Source organism: Pinus tabuliformis, chromosome 5_1, assembly GCF_031772625.1.
Source record: "Pinus tabuliformis cultivar Carrire ecotype Pingquan chromosome 5_1, CPIR1, whole genome shotgun sequence".
In the NCBI taxonomy this organism is placed as follows: domain Eukaryota; kingdom Viridiplantae; phylum Streptophyta; class Pinopsida; order Pinales; family Pinaceae; genus Pinus; species Pinus tabuliformis.
The window spans coordinates 659,326,310-659,335,375 of record NC_142305.1 but is presented as its reverse complement, the minus strand read 5'-3'; the positions used below and the strand labels follow the sequence as shown (position 1 = coordinate 659,335,375).

General features: G+C 33.4%; 1 long non-coding RNA gene across 1 annotated transcript; it reads right to left on the bottom strand.

Annotated features, from left to right (window-relative positions):
- Positions 1-1,947: 1,947 nt before the first annotated feature.
- On the bottom strand, positions 1,948-3,731 carry LOC149166716 (uncharacterized). The gene is made up of 3 exons (XR_016260464.1): positions 3,409-3,731; positions 2,820-2,989; positions 1,948-2,740 (listed from the first exon to the last, which is right to left on the bottom strand). It is a non-coding gene; the product is annotated as an uncharacterized LOC149166716 (long non-coding RNA).
- Positions 3,732-9,066: the final 5,335 nt, after the last annotated feature.

Below are 9,066 nucleotides of genomic sequence, written 5' to 3'. Positions count from 1 at the left end.
GTGTGCTAAGTCAATACATGTCCAATCCACTTGAGAGTCATTGGAATGCAGTGAAATGTGTTTTGAGGTATCTAAAAAGTATTGTAGATTATGGTATTATTTATACTGATTCCTCTGATGTTAGATTAATAGGATTTATAGATTTAGGCTGGGTTGGAAATGTAGATGATCACAGATCCATAATAGGCTATGCATTCAACATTGGATCCTAGGTGATTACATGGAGCAACAAGAAACAAAACACAATTTCGTTGTCTTCAATGGAAGCAGAGTATCAAGCTATGTGTGCAGCAACGTGTGAAGCTGTTTGGTTGTGGAGACTTCTCCAAGATGTTGGCGAAGAACTGAAAGATGGAACAACAATCAAATGCGACAACGAGAGTTCAATCAAACTTGTTAATAATCCAGTGTTTCACAAAAACACTAAACACATTGATACACAATTCCACTTTATCAGGGAGAAAGTGCAATCAAAAGAAATCCATTTGGTATATTGTAATACATGAGATAATGTTGCATACATTTTCACTGAGCCTCTTGGCAAAACCAAGTTTGAAATGTTTAGGGAGATGTTAGGCATATTTGTGAACCCCTTCTCCATTAAGGGGGAGTGTTAGAGATAATGGAGAATATCTTAGAATAGTGAGTTGGTTCACGAGACCTCAGTATAAGAATTAGTTTCTATTTTTTAGGTTATGGTTTTAACTTCCCTAAATCTATGATTACTATATAATGTGTGATGTACATGGAAAACAGAGAGCATTCTGTAGAGCCAGACTCTCTTGTTTCAAACTCTCTTTCGTAGAGCTGACTAGTGGGTTTCATTTTTTTTAATACAGAACATTACGTTTTTAACATTAAACATAAAAATCACTTCCTCTTTAAGTACTTTGAATTCTTTGAATATATAAAATTTCAAAATATTTGATAAAAACTATAATGATATTAGAAATCTCTTCATATTTTTCAAACATAAATATAAAATTATAAAAAATTCAAAATTTTACATTGCCGGTTTCAATAACACATGCGCCACGAGGGTTTTCCGTGCCTCACCAGTTAGTTGCACGTCTTAGAAAGGGTATGCATACGTCCATGCTATTCAGTCTCTCCTAGATTTTTATGAAGATTAATAAAACCTTTCGAATGAACGACCATCCACAAATGTCGATTCATTCAAGCAAGAGAGTGCAACAATCCTTTCCTTTGACACGGGAAGTAGACGGGTTGATGTCGCCCTGCATCTGACTAGAGGTGAATGAATCAAGGCCCCCATAAATCAGTTTTGGTCTCGATGAATCTTCTTATTTGTCATCATCATAGGCAAACAATGAAAACTACATTCTCTCAAAATATCAGATGTATCTTAATATTCTCCAACTTTCTAACGAATTCAAGTAATCTAAAGTTTCATAAATAAATTATTATTTCACTGTCTGATCATCATCGGTATCAAGATCACTCCAACATGCTTTATTTATATAGTCTTACATTCTTAACTTATAAGCCCTAAACTGTTTATAAACTATTCTGTATTTCATTTTAGTCATTAAAAAAAATGATATGCCAGGTTTAATTGGAATTGATTCTCCATGGTCATCTCTAATATCTCCGAATATATTACATTACCGCATAGACGTAATGAAAACATGGATACTAGCTATATAGATATAACTCGTTTGGTTTTTTAATATAAAATATTTAAATATAACCTAACAATTCATATTATAATTATGATCCCTAAAACTATCATGACCAAAAATAAAAATAAAAATTCCTACGAATTCCCAAAGCATAAATATGACATAAAAGTCTCATGTTTTACAAAATTGTAATTACATATATCGTCATATATGATGGATACCATGCTTATATCTTGCAGACTCGTCCCCCTCTCCGAGCCCCGTGAATTAAAAGCCGAGTGATATAAAAACCCATCCAAAATGCGGTGTGCCGCTAAAGGATTTGAAATTTACGTTTGCTTGGTGTAATGCTGAGATTTTAGTCGAAAACAATTATGACAAGTAACAACCATTATATTATAAAATCCTATGAAAGAATATTTCAATGTGAACGAGAATATTCACGGGTACACTGTTGCCTCTATGATGAAATTTCCGTGCATTTATTAGAACGCCAAAAAGCAACTCCATGATTCTATGAAATAAACTATCCTCCCGACAAAATCCTGGCCTTCACATGACCGACTGAAGATTACTAATTCCGGCCTAACATGCAATCACATGACTTTACTAACATATTCTCAATAATTTGAATGTGAATATGTAAAGACAATCTAACCTTCTTGGAATCTTGTATACGTGTAAACGGGTATTCCGATATCTGCTGGAGTAGCTACCAGCAGAAAGCAATTCCATGATTCTATGAAATAAACTATCCAACCGACAAAATCCCGGCCTTCACGACTGAATGAAGATTACTACTTCGGGCATAACATCCAATCACATGACTTTACTAACATATTCCGAATAGTTTGAATGTGAATATCTAAAGAAAATCTAACCTTGGTATCTTGTAAACCAGAAGCCCTTCAGAGAAAATGCTACCAGCATGGCAATTCCACGGATTATGACATAAATCTGACTGAAAAATAGTATGCTTTTCACCCGAAGAGGAAGTTGAACGCTGGTATCTTTTGCTAAAGTCCGCCGTGATATCCTTCAGTACCCAGCAACAACGCTTTGATCTGCTCCCCTGTAACATGGCCCCATATGGATTGCTGATGACATGTGTAAAACATCAGAGTTGGAGCGTTATCTAGTAAGTGTAATCCATAATGAATTGAAATATTTCGTTACCTCTGCTTGAAATACATCTAGTGCAAATCCATTGAGGCAGCTTGTGGCTGCTTTCTTAAGCGCAAGATCAAGTCCATCCACGCCACTGATTTTGGATAGAAGCAACCCCGGCTTCTAGAACAGAACATGTGGATGTTTAGCGCCTTCCCTTCTCGTGTCGTCACCTCCACCTGCACTTTCAAACACAGGATATCAGAAGCGATTCTCTTCCCAAGCCAATCAGCAACGATTACATTCATACCTAAAAGAGATTACAAATAATCCAAAAATCGGACACGATCGCAGAGAACCCTTAAAACTTGTGCACAGAAGGAGATTGACTGGAAAATGTGACACTTCTATGAGACAAACAATAGCGGATCTCTAAAATTTTAGACAAAAGATGTCGAGAAACATGAATTTGCTAGACTAGGTGTGTTTTGATTGACAGAGACGATAGTTTCACATTGGTTCATTTACATTGGTGAGATTTCAGTGTGGAAAACAAAAACAGAAATATTGACTGAAGGTAGCGAAAACCCATTCCAGACTAGATGAATGGGGACTTAATGGTCGTTGAGCAATGTAGGAGATGCTACTGTCATTTCACCTTCCGCCTTGTATATGTGCCAATTAATGAAACCCTCGTTGAGAGGCTACAAAGTTGAAGCAAGAATTTTGTCTCAGATGGGTGAATATCGGCCTCGAATGATAGGAGAAAGGCAACATTTCCATTCGGATTTTCGTCACTTTGACACATATTTGAACATGAATATGCCATACCCCAAAAACCTTCAGCATATGACATTCCTGGAGAGGAATTGGAGGCCGACTTTATAAGAAGATCACAGGCAGATCAGGAAAGAAGATCAGAGGCAGCCATATGCCACTTAATGCAAGAAGGCTTTCTGGTAGATGCGGTGCCTAATTGCTCTCATTTTTGTAACTTTATGATGTATTTTGGTATTTTCTCTTCAACTTGCAGATCCCAAGGGGACTGCCTCCGGCCACTGTACAGGTCACGTGATGTAATTACAAGCCCTATTGGCCCCATTGTGTCACTTCTAGATAATTCTTTTTTGTTTTCACTTGACGGAATCAGCGTGATGGTAGTGTTTTCCTTGCAGTCTTTAATTCTTGATTAAGCAACAAACTTCATTAGTTTTGGTTCATTCAGGAAGAAATTCCCGGTAGTGTCACTTCAAGGACCTCAATTTGAAGGAGAAAGACACTATTTCGGTATGGAGATTATTAATACGTTGTTGAAACTCCTCCGAGTGCTGAACAGTATCTACCAATGTTGAGACCTTATCCATGTGGTAAATGAAATCCTCAGGGTCAGTTACGACTAATGAGCCACATCTCAACCAACATGAAAATATATAAAATTGTCGAGGGTGGCAAATTCATCCGAAAAAAAAATGGCGAAATTACAGAAAAATAAAGGCAATAGGCTGAAACAAGACCCCTTTATGGCTATGTTTTCTCTGTTTATATGTTTTTATATTTTTTTCAACCTATAGTATGTCAAACATACTAAGTACATTTTAGATGCCCAATGACAAAAGTTAAAACCATGGCGCGTAAGCTCGGTATAACCTTTTACGAAACGCGTTATAAGTAAAACGTCTAGTATTTGCTCCCACATTACCAATACTTTAATTTTCGCGGCGGGCAGAGAGCTATCACTCTAGCTAAGCTATTTTCGCGCAGCTAGCGAATTTCAGGCAGCTACCTTCGCGCACGGCGGAGCTGATTTCACGCAGCTACTTTCACGCACAGGGAACTATTTCAAAGACTTATGAATAATATTCACTCACCCTAAAGATAACCAAGTAGGTTTGGAGCAACACATTAAAACCTGTTATTAAATTTTCAAAACATGAAAATATATTTACATGAGAATGTGGCTTATTCATCAAGTAAAACAAAGGTTTTATGGTGATTTACGTTTACGTCGAATAATACACAATAATATATTTACATGAGAATGTGGCTTATTCACCAAGTAAAACAAAGGTTTTATGGTGATTTACGTTTACGTCGAATAATACACAATAAAACACAATAATATATTTACATGAGAATGTGGCTTATTCATCAAGTAAAACAAAGGTTTTATGGTGATTTACGTTTACGTCGAATAATACACAATAAAATACAATAATTGTTGTTTTCACGTGCCACCGAAATTTGTTCCACCATTTCCCATAGACTTGCACTTTCTTTCTCTCTAACCTATTACAAAATGAGTTTTACATTCATATTTAAATCAACATACTCAGATTTAAATCAACGTACTGAGGTTTATTGCGATAGTTTTAAATCAACATACTCAGATTTAAATCAACGTACTGAGGTTTATTGCGATAGTTGGGATTATCATTTCCAATAGATTTATCACTATCCGCAATTTCGTGACATTGTAAGAAATTAGCACCAGTCCAAATTATCATGACCCACATTCCCTAGATCATGTAACAAACTAACACCTCAGGCAGTCAAAAGTTCCAAAAGACATAAAGATAGACAAAATTAAAGTGTCTTGTCGATACATAATTTAGATTCTGTTTTCGTGGGTTCAGATAAGGATTTCTCTCAAGTTTTTCATTAGACGATGCAAATACGCTAGCGATGGCCAATTTGGCTCAACCATTCGATCAGACAAAAATGCACCAAACTGCTCTCTATTAACCAGGCACAATAACAGCCTCAAAATATGACAGAAAATACCATCCCAATCAGTCCCTAAATCTCAAACAGAATCCTTGGAGAACTGAATTTTAATATGCTTCGATTCTGACTTCAGACATCTTTATTTGTATGCAAGTATCAAGCTTCTCTAACATTAGACTTCAAACAAGGTCAACACAGAAAACCATAACAGGGAAAGAAGCAAAGGGAACAAGGGAAGTGAATAGAGATCTCAGACCACCTTCAACACGTTGGGCACCATAGAGCGAAGCATAGACATACGATCATTGAATTTCTTCCTCCGTCTCCTCTCCACCATGAGATTCTTAGCACTCAACCCATTCTTGCTCTCTCTACCAACTATTGCCGCATTACCACACCCATTATTATTATTAGCAGCATGACGAGAATATGCTTCTTTTCACCAACTATACCATTTTGATTCCGATTCCCTCCATTTTTGTGTAGTCCAGAGTTGATCGAAGCTTGTGTCCGGATCAAGCTCAACTCTTCAGAACCCTTCAGATTTTCACGTGTACCAGAACTTGCAGTCATCAAAATTCGCAGGTGTTCGTAAACGTTCCAAACCAGTGATTAAGATTTTCGGGGTGGAAATCACGGATTCCATAGAGGTGTGGTGACTCTTCCAACACCGTTCTCAAATGCAACTCGGGGAATGGAACCTAGGTCCAGGCTCTGATACCATGAAGAGTTTTCCGTTACACCAAAACTCGAAGGTGTTGGTAAACATTCCAAACCAGTGACTAGGTTCCCCAAAATGGAAATTATAGATTCCATGGAGGTGTGGTGATTCTTCCGACAATGCTTCCATGGAGAAGAACTTTCGTCCTTCCTCCATTACCATAGTCTGTAAAAAAAAAAATAGCTTCTCACTCCATTCTTCCAACAATGCTTCCATGGAGAAGAACTTCTGTCCTTCCGCCACTACCATCGTTTGTGGAAAAAAAACAGCCTCTCGCTCTTGTTCATCTGGCATCGCTCTCAACAGAGAAAAACTCTCCTCTAACAAACCATTGAGTTTTTTTCTTATGATTGACCATGTTACTACAATGTTTGATATTCTAGGATTTTTTAATGAATATCAACCATGGTCAACCCATAGTAGAATGTGTAAGTCATATGCTTTTTTGGACATTGCAATGATATTTATTATTTTTCACACAATGATGACATTTATTTTCCATCACATCACAACTTCATTTCTAATTCTGCACATTATGACGATGTTGATTATTTGTAGCATTCTTACATTGTTCAGAGTGTTGTGACATATTTTGTTGATTTCCACATTGCAATGGCTTTTTTTCCTCATTATGATGATGCATATTATTTCCTCACATTACAATGGCCTTTGTTGTTCGTCACATTGTAGTGGTGTTTGTTGTTTTTCACACTAGGATGACATTTAATATTTATCACAAAATGACGATGTTTATTATTCATCACATTGCAACATTATTTCTATATGTCACATTGCAATGTCATTTTTTGTTCAATGCATTGTGATATTTTTTATATTTCATCACACTGCAAATAAAATAAAATTTATTATTGTTCTATTATTTATCATATTGTAATGACGTTTACTTTTTACCACATTACGATGTTATTTTTTATTCTGTGGATTGTGTTAATGTTAATTATTCATAACATTCGGACGTTGTTCCTCACTTTGTAAGGACATTTAACATTGGTAGCATTATGACGATTGATATTATCCAACAGAGTGCAATGTTATCTTTTGTTTATCACAATGCAATGCTATTTTTTGTTAGTTACATTACAATGATGTTTAAATATTCATCACATCCCAATAATATCTATCATTCATCGCATTGTAACATTGATTGTTTTTTTTGTTGTTCATCATATGGTAAAAAGCATCAAAATTATTAAAGACATATTGGGAACCATATAAAAATAAAGTAATATTAAAGTTACATTATAATTAAATAATAAAAATTTTATTGAAAATTTAGTGATGGGAAATTTAGATATTAAATAATATTGAAATTAAAATGATAAAATTATTTAAGGTAAATTTATTAATTTTAATAACCATATTAATGCCTATTATTTTGTTGACTATGGGCATGTTGAACATATTAATTGTATTTCATTATGGGAATGTTGAAAATGATGATTGTGATGGACAACAATGGCCATATTATATCATTTTTTTCTTCAATTGAAATGTTTATATTTTTCTTTCTAATCACATCCCAACATCATTTGATCATCATCACAATACATAAAATATTAAAGTTGTATTGGGAGCAATGTAAAGTTAAAGTAATATTAAAGTTTCATTTCTAATTTTTTAATAATGATTCTTAATATTATTATGCCAATTTATGCAGTTTACGTGGAAATAGAAATTATAGAATTTCCATTAAAAACTTTTGTAGAACATATTAATGGCGTAGGAATCTACATTATTATTCCTTGAACAATATAATTATTTAAATATCAAATTATAATTAGATATTTAAGTAATAAGATATATATCATTATGATTTTTATTTTTTAATTTATTAAAAATATATATTCAAAAATAATCAATCTATATATATATAAATATTATTATTCCTTGAACAATATAATTATTTAAATATCAAATTATAATTAGATATTTAAGTAATAAGATATATATCATTATGATTTTTATTTTTTAATTTATTAAAAATATATATTCAAAAATAATCAATCTATATATATATATAAATATAAAATTGAGGGTTTATATTTTCAAAATATAATGGTATAAATTAAATATTTCAGAAAATATATTTTTAATTAAACTAATATCACATAAAATCAATTCATATTTTTTCTAAACCCATTAACTCTTTAATTAAAAGTATATTTTTAAATATATCATAAATTTACATCGAACATTATTTATCAAAATCTTTAACCCCGGAAAAAAAAATCACATTACCTATAAATACAATAAATTTTTAATTAAAATAATATTTTTAATATATCATAAAATTACATTAAACACTATATATTATGGGAATCTTTAACCTGTAAAAAGTATCATACAATTACCACACTGATTATTTAAAAGATAGATTTAACGTATAATAAGAAGTAAAATATTATCATATGAACATAGCAATAGCCATTATTGAAAATACTGTTCCAAAGTACCATTAATTTATAATAATTATTCTTTAAAATAAATTGATAGAGTTCGGAAGTGCCCCTGGGGTGAATGATAAAGCCGCAGCACGTAATGGAGCGTTGCGTCTTCGAGAAAGTACCTCTGCACATATCACAATCATGTTGAATAGAAAGGGGAACTTGATCGGTTTGGAATGCGTAATATAGATTTTCCAAGTACCTCGCATAGTTATGACTTTGTTTGGAAATGCTCTCTCAAGCCTTTCTCTTGACATTCTCTTTCATTTTTGTTTCCTCATTTACCGTTTTTGCTTCATTTAAACTTCCTATCCATTATTAGTTATTCGGGTAAACTTCCTATCCATCGACATTTTGTTTTGCGTGCATCGAAAGGAAATTCATTATTTTTGATAGTAAATGTGAA